Raw genomic sequence first — 15,233 nt, forward strand, 5'->3', positions numbered from 1 at the left:
TGTGTGTAGCTGGGTCAGGTGGGGCACACAGCTTTTCTTCCACATCAGAGAGGTCACAGTTTCATTTGCTAAACGGTGTTTTGACTTGTGTTAAGTACAGCTTGTACCCATCCCTCTTTGTGTCAGTATATCTTCCTGGATTCATTCCCTAAGCATCTAAATGTATTTATTATCTGTGTTGTAATCCTAAACCTAGTAACAGGTGCTTGGCCTACTTCTTTAGAGAGGGATGAAGGGAGAGACAGATGTATTCAGCAGGACAAATGAGAGGTTTCCACTCAGACACTACAGTTTGTTTATGGGCAGCTGGCACTGTTTCACTGCTGAAACCCAGCAAGTTTGTGACCACAGCGCATTCAGATTTTCCTAAAACAACAGAATTGGGGAAATGTGTTATAATTTGCTGTAGCATAAGTGACACCCTGCTGTAAAGAAGCAGTTGACTTCCACAGATTATAATCAGTCATCATTAAATGAGCTGCTTGGCCATTATAACCCACAGAGCTGTGATTCTAACTCGCATACATGGTTCAAAATCTTTCTATTTTTCTTGATTATCTGCAGAATCAACACAGCTAAATGGGGCATTAGAACCCAACATGGTTTTAGCAAATAGTCACAAATAATTACATCAAGTCATTTTTTGATTTGCATTTGCTTGTTAGATTTTAGTTTAAGAATTGAATTTACATGTACTTCAGGATTCGGTTTCATGCACAAACAATTTCTCCTCTTTTAGTGTTGTAATGATTCTTGCATTGAATTGTATAACATACACCAGAATATGTCCCAGAATCTGGGAACGCTAGCTGAATGCAAAAGGTAGACTGTCAAATGTAATTATTAGTGAGATGATTTTCTGTTCAATGCTCAAAATTGTAAAATATGCATGTTTCAAACATTGCTGGCTAATCTGCTTCCTCTGTGCTGCAGTCTCCTTTTTGGTCTGTAATCAGAGAAGGAATATACACAGCTACTAGCATGGAAAACTGTATTTGAATATGCATGCCATTAAGCTCTGAAATAACAGAAGCACTGCATACATGGCTTGATAAGTATGATTTGTTGTATTGAAGTATCGATACCATTAACCATGTAAATGTAAACCATGATATGTTTTCTTACTGGCAAAGACACATGAAGTAACTCCAGCAAAAACTTGCAAGTGAGTTTTGCATATGAAACCAATATTTAATCCAACTTAAAGCACATAGAAAACTGAATTTATGCAAAAGTGCATCAGGGTCTCTTCTTATGTCGTCTTAAGATAGACGGCACCTCTCACTCTCTGCTTATTAAATCTCTGTAGACATTATATAGCAGCAGGAGTGATGTTTGTCTTTCATCTGCACACTGTGATTAGAGCCACACATTGTGCTGTTTGTGCAAACTTTTGCACATTGTGCAATTTGACTAACTTTAAAGAATGTGGATAACTATACGGGAGTTCATTTAAAATTATGATGTGCTCTGGAAAAGGATGGATACAGTACTTTGTGTTCCTAGTGTGGTTCCTGCACACTGATTATGCTTTTTTCCTAGTGCTGGATTCATCATCAAGAACAATATATTTTCTATGACATTTGAAAAAGAACACAGTCTCACACAGTTTTTGCCCAACTTAAACAAAAGGCTCACCTTTTTGGAGTTCTGATGGCTCTGGTTTTAAGCAAAACACAGTCATTTATACTTTAACAATTTAGTTGAAGTCTTTTATTTTTAAATGACAGATTGTACATTGATGTAACTGATTATATTCTCCATGATTTACTTACTTACTTGGCACAGTGCTGTTAAGAGTGATTTTTTAAAAAAATTCTACACCCATATATTGCTGGTATAAAATGGAGGTTTTTATATTTTGTTGACCGAGGTGGCAACTCAAAAATTAAAGATGAACATTGTCATTTTAGTTGCAGCTGCGCACATCTGAACATTTATTTAGTCATTTAGTGTAAATTCTGATTTTTACATCAGTTACAGCTCAGATTACAATTTAAAGCCTTCCTATCTGTACTCCAAGTACAGCTAGATGATACTCCAGATTCGCTGTACCTCAGATGTTAGAAATTATATATTTTTTGTTGTTATTTTTCACGGCAATTTTTCTTCAGGAGTCTTTTTTTTTTTTTTTTTTGCCCACTTTAGGAGGGACACTCCATTCTAACAAATAGGCTTCACCATGAAAATCTATGCCAGTTATGAAATTAAATTAAATTAATAAAATATTTTTCATCCCCCTCCTCCACAATAGGAAAAAGCACCAAAATAAGTGATTGATTAGTTTCTGATGTTATCGATGCCTCAACTGAAACAGCCAGAGACAGAAAGAAAGATTTGGGAATATCTTATATTTTTTTCGTTCTCATTGCACTCTTGTTGCATTTTAGGTAAATTATTAGATATATCATAGCTATTTCCAACAGTTTCATGTCTTAATTCCTGACAATACAGGGCCGGATTGGGACAAAAAGTCAGGCATGCAGTCATACATTCACCCAGGCTGCACTAATTCATATATATGCTCACATGCAAGTACACATGTGCATGTATGCGAGCACACACACACACACACACACACACACACACACACACACACACACACACACACACACACACACACACACACACACACACAGGCTAAGTGATTACCAAAGCTCAATATTCTATATAGGCCGACATTCACACACAACTAAAAGCCACCAATCCAGAGCTTTTCTCTTTCCTAGACTCATCAAAAGGCTCAATACAACAGTCACGGCAGGATTTAATTATTTATGTTATTATTTACACGAAACATGATTGTGTCATTTTGTCAGCATATTATTGAGATGTTAGGTTACCAAAAATATAATGTGTTAACATCAATATCTGCTGCAACAGTAAAAATAAGAAGTGGTCAACAACAACTTCACTTGATGTGATTCATCTAACATTAGAAAATGAAAAAGTCAACTTAGACATTTAAAAGTGTCCAACCTTAAGAGGGGTTTCCAAACTTTCCCACCTGTGCAGGTATGTTTGGTCCAGCAGGACCTACTAAATATTTCATGCAGTAAAATAAGCCAACAAGCATAAAACGCTGCAATCACGTCATTTATACCCATATAAACACACGGACAAACTGATGAAGTCACAAAGCTTCCTCATCAGCTTTTAACCTGGACTAATAAAATGTTCCTTATTGGCCCAGTTGACAGCTGTTTCAGAGCTAGACAAGGGCAGATGTGAACAGATGTGGACAGTAGCCTACGTGCAGGGCTGGACTGGGACAAAAAATCGGCCCGGGCATATTGAGCCCAGACCAGCCCACCAGGTATTGATGGAAAAACAATTAAGCCTAATAAATTTAAAACCACACCATTCTCTCGGACAGTTATTCTACTTAGTAGAAACAAAAAGGCTGCTTGATCTAAACAAGATATAATGGCATAGCCAAAATTAAGACAAGGGAATAATGGAACATGTTCACTGATGAATATTATTATTAATAAATGAGAGATTTAGCAATATTTTTAGAGATTATTTATTCCACACAAACAGCAGAGTAGCAAAGAATATTTCCTCCAACATGGAACCCTTCAAAAAGTGATAGGAGACAGACAGAAAAAGGTGAGAAAGAATAACACTTGATGGACTCACTCAGGTGATCACAGTACTGGTCTATGTACTCCAGAGAAATAGTTGAATAATCAGTTCCATGCAGTACTTACAGTACTTGGAGAGAACCAAAAGGATGCATGGTGTACTCAATCTCCTGAACAAATGAACAACATATTCTTGGATCCTAAAAAGTATGACAAAATATGACACAGTAGAGCAAAAATTAGATAGATATTACTAAAAGTGAGTACTGTTTTCATAAACAGTATGTACCCACCATATTAATAAACCATATTAATAAAGTCAGCATTGACATCCAGCAGCAGCAAAACTCAGGTCAGCAGCACATAATATTTCCTCAAACATGGAACCCTTTAAATAGTGAAAGAAACCAGGGAAAGAAAGATGAGAAAGAATAAGACTTGATGGACTTACTCAGGTGATCACAGTACTGCTTTTTAGAAAATTAGTTGAATCACCAATTCTATGCAGTACTTACTTTGAGGAAACCACAGCAGGCTTCCAAAAATGAGTGACAGCATCCTATAAAACAGTGACAGGTTAAGGCTGGAGAAACAACCAATGTTTATACAGTATATGTTTATGCAATGGCAGTAAAGTTTAATCTAATATCTGATACCTTATAATGAGTGTTTTGATCATTTTTTTTCCCTCATCAAGCTACAAAAGCAACTTTCTCAACAGCTCACTCTTCTCAGCTACCCGATCAATGACCATGTCGGAGTCCAATGACATGAGAATGTCCTTTTCAGTGGCCATGAGCATAAACATCTGTAGCCTGTTCGCGGACAGGCTGCTTCTGAGTCTGCTTTTAATAAATTTGAGTGTTGAGAATGTTCTTTCACAGGCTACCTGAGTCAGAGAGAGGGTCAGCAGGTACTTGTATGCAAGCCCAAGGAGACGATAAACATCTGAGAGCATGTTGAACCGTCTGAGAAGTTGATAGCAGCACAGTGGGCAATTTTTGCACGAATCACAGCTTTTGGTCACAATCTCACTTTCTTGTTCCCATTCTGCAGATCCATCCTCTGCTGTTCTGGTCTTGTACTCATCCACATGAGATGCCTTAAGCCTGTCCCACTGTCCAGCAAAAATTTTCAGTTCTGACTGGAGGTTATTTACAGTTGCCCTGCTATCAAATTTGAGGAGACATGTGCTGAGGTTTTGAAGTGCATTACTAGGGAGAGAAGCAGTTCTGACCTGATCAAACTTTCTGGGATCTAGCCATGCCAAATCAGCAAGGAGAGAACCATGTGTGACAAATCTTCTGTGGATTGCCTCAATGGCTGTGTCCAGAATGGTATTGTGCACTTTCACCTCATATGCTTTGTCAGCATTCATGGGTACCTCATCATCAGCCATCTCTCCAGCCCTGCTTTTTCTCTTCTTTGCTCTCTTCTCGGGTAGTGCAGCTTCCACTTCCATCTCAGTATTGTCTTCTCTCTCCTCCAGTTGCTCATTTGTCCATTTCACAAATGTGTCTGCAGCTGTCTTCACAATTGTGAAATTCCGAGAGATGCTTTTGAGGCTCTCTTGTGTGGCAGTCACCATACGATGGGCTGAGAGGATGTCCATTCCCATCGACTGGAGGTACTTGGACAGTGGGGTTGTTTGCTCAAACACTCGAAGGAAAATCTGTGCTGTTAAAACAGTTTCATATTTCAAGAGACACTCCTTATAGCCCCGTGCTTTGGCACGAACAGCTGGTTTTTCTTTTTCCCGTTTTTCAATGGCCTCCAGTGTAAGCACTGCATCAATGAAGAGGCCATTTTCCGGTTTTCCAAAATGTCCAAAGATTTTTTGGAGAGCATCATGCTTGGACCACCACCTAGTCTCACCTATTGGACTCAGACGTCTGTGTCTCCTCTCTTCTGGGGTTTGTTTCTCCCACAGATTAATCCTCTGATAGGACTCTTTGATGAACACAGCGATGTCATTAACCAGACTGAAAAGTGTTCCACTTTCAATGACACTTTGTGTCGTGTCAGCAAGCACAAGATTAAGTACATGTGCATAGCACCACACATGCACATGAGTTGGAGCCTGCGAGGTCATCAGTGCTGAAAAGCCTTTATATTGGCCCTGCATATTTGATGCCCCATCTGTTGCATTACCGATGCACATGGTTTTGTCCACATTCAGATGCTGCAAAACTCCTGAGAGCAAGTTCACAAAGTTCTGCCCTGTTGCAGCTTCGCACCTCACTATAGCAACAAGCCTCTCTTGCACAGCCTCAGTGACATACCTGAGGATAACTGAACACTGATCATAGCCTGTTATGTCCTGAGTTGTGTCTAACTGAACAGAAAACATTCCAGCTTTCTGGACGTCACTGGCAATTCTCTCTTGGATGAGGTGCCCGAGTGTGTCAATCACCGAGTCAACGGTTGTTTTGGAGAGTAGGGTGATGAGAGACCCTCTACCTCTTGATCCACTGGACTGATGCAACTTCCTGCTTTTTTCAATACAGTCATTTAGATGTTCTCTAAGGCACACATCATACTTGCCTAATAACACAATCAGTTCCAAAAAGTTACCATGGTCAATGCTATCGTCATCCAAGGTGTATGCGGCCTCATTCTCCACCTGCCTATAGCTTAGCCCCCTCTTCCCAAGTACTTTTACCACATTCACTACTCGATCCAAAACTTGGCGTCTCTTTTTGACTTGTTCCCTATGAGCTGACATCTGATTACCAGAGAACAAGCTGCTGATGTTGCTTTTTGAGCTCCTTAAGAAAAAAGCTTCAACACATGTCTGGTGTGCAGCGCTCTTTTCATGCTCCTCTGTGCGCACATGTACATGTCGCCAATCACTCATGCCTGTAATAAATGTGCTGGTATCAGTCCGCTTTGCGAATGCCAGACACACAAAGCAGAACAATAAATGGCGTTCTTTGCAATAAGTGAGCCACTTCCTGCTGGTGCCATCTTTACAGGTGAACACCCTCATCAAAACTGCACTGCTGGTATCCTGCTGTGGGTGGTGATCTAAGAATGCCTGTAACATAGCAGGCTCAGGCCGAGCAAAGTAGTCTATGCCTTGGCTCTGTCTCTGCTCTTCAGTCTCTCTCTCCTGCTCCTCTGTCTCTCTCTCCTGCTCCTCAGTCTCTCTCTCCTCCTCAGTCTCTCTCTCCTGCTCCTCTGTCTCTCTCTCCTGCTCCTCTGTCTCTCTCTCCTGCTCCTCTGTCTCTCTCACACACAGCTCAACTGGTGATGGTGAATCAACCTGGTGTAACATATAAATATTGACATAATTTGTTAAGATTATGGTATTCTGTTGCCAGATAACTAAGTCACAAAAACCTGCATTAAATAATCAGTAATATTATGGCCAAGTTATTATTTGATGAAAAACTACATAAACCAAGTAAAGAAATTATGCAATGACTGATGCTATTATCTCTTGTTAAATCTACATGATCCTCATATCATGATTACAATCTCAAGGCCACATTTTACCAGATAAATTAAGGCCTTCTAAAATATTTCATTAAAAAAAACATTTTAAATTGAACAGAAACATACAAGTGTGATAATGAATGGCGTTGTTAGTAATTAAAAAAGATTAAAACACAGCATATCAAGAATAAAGACAAATACTTTAAAATAGTAACTTTAAACCCAAAGCGACTTTCATGTTTTTTGCAACTTTACATCTCCTGGCAATGTTAATTTAATTCAATTCAAATTGTATCTGCCAGTGCAGAGAAAGTATGATGAATATATCCTCATCATTTACTAGGTCAACATTTTTGCTCTGTTGAGCTTTATCTTTCTTAGTAAATTTTCTAAAAAGTGTGTGTTTATATGCCAATAAGTAAAACACTGAAATATTTATCTATTTAAGACTATACCTAGCTACCTAATGGATAAAATTACTAAAGCATTAAAATCACAATAAGTATAGCATCGACCAAAAAACTGCACACCGGTAGAAAAGCCCACTAGCTAGCATGTAGAATTAGCTTTAGCCTGCTTGTAACTAGTAGCTCAAGAGTAAGCGAGCACAAAGAAAATATGCCAAACACCAAATAAACTTTATCTAAACTGACCAGGTACAGTTTATTTCTTACCTGAAGTGCAGTTTTCTCTCCACTTGCACGGCCAGTCGCCGGCGTCGCGGGTCTCCCGTCCTGCCCTCCCTTCCCCTCATCCACCTGCCGGCCACTTCCACCATCATCGCCTGGGACTGCTTTGGATCTAGATGCTGAAGACGGAACTCCTCGCCGGCCACCAGCAAACATTTCTGTAATCTTAGTACATTTGGCAGCATCTGCCTGAAGCGCTTGTCTCTTTTTCTCCCGAATTTTTTCTGCCCCTCCTTTCCGTTTTTTGGCGTTCTCCATCTTGTGAACCTCTCTTCGTGACCGTGTATGATTGATTGACTGCAGCGGCCCAAACGGGTGGGCGGCCCTCGGCTGTGATTGGTCCAGCCCAGAATCAATCATGGCTAATGGGCTGATGATCGATCTATTAGTTTTGTGCACCAATACTAATAACATTAGTAAGATGTGTAGGAACTCTTCCCCACTTCCAAAAAAAATGAAATAAAATAAAATAAAATAATAAAAAAAAAAAAATAATCCGCCGGCCAGGCCCATAATCACCATCGGCCCACCGGGATAGTGCCCGGTATGCCCTATGGCCAGTCCAGCCCTGCCTACGTGTACAGACTAGTTTCATTGACACTAGCCTCAGTATTGAAATATCCACCTGTAGCTTTAACGCAGCACATAAAATTCACTAATATTTTATCTATGAAATCCCATGGAGGACCCCCTGCATTTTGAAGGCTGGAATAACCAGTAGTTTTATGTTTGGGCTGAAAAGTGATAAAACAGTACGGCAACAAACCACAGCAACATTACCATTAGAATAAAGTTTTGACAACAAATAGTACCAAGATCATTTTTACAGCAGGTAGTACCAGGCTCATTTCTTCAGCTGTAAGCCTCGGAGAATCTCAACTAGTGCTCATCATGATATGTTCAGATAAAAGTTTGCAGCTTGTAACACACCATCTGTCTCTCCTCCACCACTCATTCATTGAACAGTGAACTTACGTGATGTTGCTGCTGATGCTGATTTGAAAATATTTGAAAACTGTCTTCCCTCTTTCATCTTTATTTTCTGAGTCCATTTCGCCGCCACGTTTCTCTGCATCTTGGCTGTTCGGCCTCTGCACGCTTTGCTTGTGTTGATCTTTTAAAAATATATATTTGCTACCATCATCTTGACTAATCGCCATTATTAGTGACAACTGACAAGAACAAATGATTTTGTTTGTGCAGAGATCAAGACAGTCAGACAGAACAATCAGCCACACAGATATAATGCACCGTGACTTTCTTTAATTTAATTTATTTATTTTTCATTTAGTTATTTATTGATAAGCAGGCCCATCAGATCACTTTCAGGTCCAGGTCACTGGGAATCGTTCCACTTCTCCCGTGGGCCCGGACCCGCCAACATCAAAACAAACTTTTTTTTTTTTTTTTTTTTAACTTGCCAGCATGATTTTGTTCCCATGTTGTTATCTTATTGTAATTAGATGTTTCTTTCCACTTACTTTTTTGCAGCAGGCATGGAAGCAATATGATTAACTGTGAATAATCTATAATTGTGATTTATGGATGGATAAACTTTCTGTTCCTTGTTATTCACTCTGGAATGAAAGACTATCTCAGATAGAAAACACATTTGGGCCAAATCTGGGCTACTTTGGCACTGGCAAGTATGTTGTGGGCCATGTGGTATGTGGAAGTGCATGTTGTCTTGAGGAGCTGTTGGAGCTGCTGAGGAGTCACTAGCTAGAGCTATCGAACAATTGCAATGACACATTTTCATAAGGTTTTCAAATTATGGCCCCATTATTTTTGCACTGCCTTTTTTAAATTTTATTTTAACAAAGCAACCAAAAAATAGGAACACAACAAATCCAGATAGCAAAAGATGTTAATTTATGGGTCCACATTTGCTGTTTGGGTTTGACCTATATTTTACCTTGACTGATGGCATTGACGCTATGCAAGTGTGACTGCCAAAATTTAGCCACATCACCACCAGATGTGGGCCACAAGCACATTGCCATAAAGAAGGCCTCCTGTATTAGTACCACTTCTGGCCTACAAAATATTAGTTGACCACAGTTTTGAAACCTATTGATAGGGCAATTTAAGAAAAAAAATAAAATAAAATAAAAAAAATTTATATATATATATATATATATATATATATATATATATATATATATACAGAAAAGGACAAGTAAAAGAAAAGTCATGTAGGTTTGGCTTTTCAGCACCATTAAAAAAAAGAAAGCAGTGGTGACAGAATAATTACACTTAATCATTTAAGGGCAAGTATTTTCTCCTTTTACAAGCACTTTTGAGACCCTTTTGAATTCCCCATTATCACAGTCACAGCTAACCTCGACTCACATGTCAAACTCCCATTTATGCTGCAAGACCCCATTTGGATACATGGCCAAGGAGTGTAATGATGAAGAATAGTTTTTCAACCTGGCGATTATTAAGCCAATAAGTAAAAATGTCCAAGTTGTAAAGTTCAGAGTGTAAAACTGGTGTGAAACTGGGAAATACAGAAAGACTGGCATTAGTTCTAAAACCTTAATTTTTATTTTTTTCCTGTTGCTATCCTAACAATGAATTTCAACAGATGTATATGAGAAAGAAAAAGAAAAAGAAACATCTAACTGCCTTTTCTCCAACTCAAATTCTCTAACAAGTTCTCACAGCGTCTTAGTAATCTTCAGACTTGCAAAAAGAAATAAATTGACTTGTCAGTGGCTGATTGCTTACAACTGGTTTGCCATCTCATCTTTTCCCTTTCCACCTCACCTTTCCTGTGCTCCACCATCTCCCTTCTCTTCTTTTTTCTTTTCAAGATGTTCCTTCTCTAATCGCTTCTCTTTTTTTATCCTCCTCTTAGTTCTTTTCTCCTATCATTTTGGTAATCATTTTCTCTCCTGGACCTGTTATTTGCTTCTCTATTACCCCCCCTCTGCCTGCTTTCTCCCGTTACTCTTTCTTCCTCCTTCCCAGGCTGTGGGGTGATGTATGGTCCCTGTCAGGGCAGGAATCAATGGGACGCCGGTTGTTTTAATTTAGCCTGGGAGCCCAGCAGATCCAGATCCTCAGTGTCACGGAAGAGCGATGGTGGTGGCCTTTCTCTCCTCTTATTTTACTCCCCTCCCTCTGTCCTCTGCTTGCTGCATTGATCAACACTTTGCTCCTGTTGGACAATGTTACCGTGGAGGCCTGAAGCATCTAAAGGCCGTACAAGAGAGCTCATCTCTCCTCCTTTTGCTAACATGCTCTGGATTTCCATCAGAACCAGTCGATGAGATGCCTCACAGCTAAAGCACATTAGCTGAATCGCAAATGGTTGGATGGATGTGTAAAGGCTGTTACCTGTAAAGATTCAAATAGCCAACATTATCAGGCATAATTATCCTTTGAACAACAAAAAAAGAAAACATCCTGATGAGAGAATAAGTAATTGATAATTGGTTGAAAGGTAAAAGGTTGGATAAGCTTCATTTCAGCCATGATCTGTGGCTCGTCAGCCGCATTTTTCCTGACAGCTCCTCCTTTCATTCTGTCTTATATCATTTTCCTCCCTTTTATCTTCTCTCCTTCATTGCCACCCATCATTAATACAAATCATCTACCCCAATATTCCCCACTGCCAGGCTTGAGCGATAGCCGACATGCAAAGCTCGCATCACGGGCTAAAGTAATTAAAGTGGCTGCTTTGAAACAAAAGACTGGCTAGAGAACAGCTTTAGAGAAAATTAAAGAAATGTGAACAGAAAGGAGGGGAAAGGAACCAGAGAGGAGGGTTCCACCACAATAGCTCCGTTGATGAGAAATGTGCAGTACACATGGGTCATGTTTTATTAGCTTTCTGACAAAAGTGTGCCTGATACAAAAGGCTGGAGCTATGTGGCTTTTATTTAAGTCATAGCACATACAAAAAAATAATATAATATACGAACAATTATTGCGAGCGATAAGGAAAAGGGGAGACCATGGTTTCTCACATAAAAACCAAAACTCAATTTAAGCCAGGGCTGAGAATAATGCAAACAATTAGGCTAGCATTTATTTGTTATGAATATTTGTCCAAGCTTTCCTGGTTATGAACAGGACAATATATATATATATATATTTTCACTACTTTTATCCAATTTATTTAAAGAAATAACAATAGTATTCTCTGATTTCTTTTCTTTTCCAAAGAAAGTGTTTTGAACACATGGAAAATAATACCAAATCCCATAGTAATGCATTTCCAATGAATTTACATGTGAACATGTATTTATATGCACATGTGCATCAACTGCACCATATGACTCTATTTTGTCCTGCTTTAACTAAGTCTGTTTGATCTTTATTTATTTATTTATTTATTTACTTTTTTGTCACTGTGCTTTAGCCACATGTCCTTAAAGGAAATACTTAAACCAAGCATATTGTCCTCTCGACTGATTGGTGAGTCACTACTTTTATAAACAACCCAGTGTACCAAACAGTTACAGGTGCTAGTTTACTCAGTTCTTAATGATTTTCATCCCTTCATGCTTCTTCCCTCCTGATGATTATTTGTCCCCAAATGTAAAACTAAAAGTTATGAAACAGCTTCTTTCCAGCTGCCATTATTGAACTGAATATGCAGATGTATCAGTTTGTACATTTGTAGATGTTGCAAAGATATTTTTCATGGCAAAACTAGTTTTTATCTTGATCCTATTCAAAGTCTGTTTCATTTGGGGAAGCTTTTAACACTTTTTGTCTGTTTTTATTTTGGGCTCATTGTGATGTTCTGTGTTGTATTTAAGAGTTTATGCCTGTATGTATGAAGGAATGAAGGTCATTTCACTGCAAAAGATATTTACTGCATCATCAGGACTGCATCATTTCACAGTTACAGGGGCTAGGCTATCAGTCTCTTTCTAAAAAAAGAAAAACAGACAATAACTTCATGCTTTCTAATTAAATAAGGGCTTAAATCCACCACACTCTCACCATTGCTCAAACCCTTATGGCACCAAGTTAACTGAACATGATCACATTTGACAGTGATGACAAGCCAAATGTGCAGATTTCCCCCCATTTCCCTTGCAGGCACATATTCCTATTGTAACACTAGCACTGAACATTGCAGTTACGTAAACCCATCAAAAGTGTGTTTGTGTATGTATACACAATTTATGACAAGAATAAAAGTAAGAGAACTTGTTATATTTCTGTTGAATTTAGGTTTTAACCTGAATTAAACTTGGATGCAAACAAGCCAAATTCCAATATTTTAAAGCTTTTGAAAGGTACCTACTGTATCAGATCTAGTGGAAACATAAGAAATACACAACATGCTATGGCAGCAAGATGACACTAAAGAAGGGGGCATCGAGTGGAAAATTTCATAGTGGAACGTGACAAAGTGAGAAGTGAAAGCCTGGCACAAAGTATTATTGATGGTTGTAGGATAGCATTGTTGAGGTGAAGTCAGGATGGTGTCAGAGAGCACCTGTGCCTCTAGCTGATCTTCGGTACACTCCATTTAACATTATGGCACTGTGAATTTGTCAGAGGGAACCAGGCAGAAGAACTGTTAACTCTTATTTCAAGCTGTCAGCTTGGATCTGTGTCACACGATACCTCGTGGGGCTCCCCAACTTGGAACACAATAGAAGTGTGGTATACAAAGCGGGACAGACAGAAAGAAATCTTTATAAATATTAAAGACCCACTGGATCTGACACTTGTAGAAAAAAATAATAATATTGATTAAAACATTACAGCAAATCTATAGTCTAAACACATTCCACCATAGAACTTGAGAATGACCTGGGAAAAGGAACTTAAGTGTAATTTTGAAGAGCTCCTATGGGAAGTATTGTTTATTCATATTTCTTCCTTAAACATAGGACAAATGTAGGCAATAACATCTAGTGCATAAAATACTCTATATTCCTGACAGGCTGCGGAGAGCAAAGCCTCAGTAGTCTCAGCTCCACTCAACATGGAAAGCTGGAATAAAGATACTGACACTCACAGTGTAGCTGCCCATTTTTTGCTGTTCACACTGGACCATAGTTCTTATTTCTGTTATCAGAGAAATGGAAAAAGAAAAGGAAAATAAATAAATGAATAAAACCACAGCAAGAAATCAAGAGTGACCCTCTTGTTTTAAGGCTGGAAATATAACTCTGACTAGTGTTCTCAACAGCTCCTGTAAACACAGTTTTTCTTTCCCACTACCATACGGGTGCAGTGCTCAAAATGTGCAACAACTGGTGTTCTTCATGTGAAAAAGCTCATTAGCCTTTTCTGAAAAAGCACACACTGTAAAACCAAGCAAGGTTTGAAATTAACACAGGCCAAATAATAACCCAGTTTGGTGAGTATAAATGAAAACTTACTAGCCACTTCGGCGGGTGATGAATTAGTGGTGCATCTTTGAAGCCAACAAGAACAGGCAACTTCCATCAAAGAGAGCTAAACCTTCAGCTGCTGCTGCCTAGCAGACTTTTGTTTGATGGGAAGACCATGTTGCAGATCACATGTGAGGGAGAGTAGGAAATACCATCATATGAAAGGAGGAGGTAGCTGCTCCTAAAGCAGTGTTGTGGTGCAGACCAGGTACCCCGAGCGACAGAGAAAATATCAGATTTAAATCCAAGCACATCAGGACAAAATAAGCAAATGACCTGAAACCAAAAATTAAGCAGCATCTGTCTGTATTTCAGTGACAATGGAAGCTGAAAAGCTTATGCAGAAATTGTTAAATGAAAATATATTTTACTTTATCTAAAATGACCTGTTCAAACTTATTTATTTAATGTATTTGTTTTGGTTCTGTTTTCAGTTGTTCATTTAAAGGTTTGATTAAAATGTTTAACAATAACAAAAAAAAGAAAGAGAGAGAGAGAGAGAGAGAGAAAACAAGGCTTTTATGGAAACACACAATATATTTTGCTTACCCATGCACACTGGTGCAATGATTTTTATTAAAATAGGCTAAAATAGAAGCTCAGAGTGATTCTAAATGAGCTGAATCTTAACACTATTCAACGACGTAGCATACATCCATGGCCTGTGAGCTTACTGTAGCGTGCATGGTATCATTCATGGGCTACTGCATGGACAAAGAAGGAGAAGAGAAATTTAAATGATGTAAGATGGTTAAAAGGAAAACAAAATGTAAATCGGAAGTGTCAAAAAGTTTCCACAAACAAACATCAGAGATGGATTTTGAGATGAGATGAAGAAAATGAAATGAAATAAGATGAGATGTACCTTAGGGAAATTTGCTTGTCCAGCAGATCGTATTAGGAAGCACAATAATACTTAAAAAGATAAATAAATAGATAGAAACTTGATAAAATAATCATTCATTCATTCATCCTCTGTATCGCTTATTCCATGGCGGGTTGCAGGTAAGCTGGAGCCTATCCCAGCATTAACAGGTGAGAGGCAGGGTACACCCTTGACAGGTCACTAGTCCATCACAGGGCCAACACATAGGGGACAAACAACCATTCACATACAGACTCTCACTCCTAGGTAGAATTTAGAGTCA

At 38.7% G+C, this 15,233-nt stretch overlaps 1 long non-coding RNA gene across 2 annotated transcripts; it reads right to left on the minus strand.

Moving 5' to 3' along the window:
* Positions 1 to 3,510: 3,510 nt before the first annotated feature.
* LOC121656960 lies at positions 3,511 to 4,711 on the minus strand. 2 transcript variants are annotated; one of them, XR_006013494.1, is made up of 4 exons: positions 4,477 to 4,711; positions 4,103 to 4,146; positions 3,881 to 3,975; positions 3,511 to 3,787 (listed from the first exon to the last, which is right to left on the minus strand). It is a non-coding gene; the product is annotated as an uncharacterized LOC121656960 (long non-coding RNA). The 2 variants fall into 2 exon arrangements; XR_006013493.1 differs by having other exon boundaries at positions 4,244 to 4,711.
* Between the last annotated feature and the right edge of the window lie 10,522 nt (positions 4,712 to 15,233).

The sequence above is a fragment of the Melanotaenia boesemani genome, chromosome 17, assembly GCF_017639745.1.
Source record: "Melanotaenia boesemani isolate fMelBoe1 chromosome 17, fMelBoe1.pri, whole genome shotgun sequence".
In the NCBI taxonomy this organism is placed as follows: Eukaryota; Metazoa; Chordata; class Actinopteri; order Atheriniformes; family Melanotaeniidae; genus Melanotaenia; species Melanotaenia boesemani.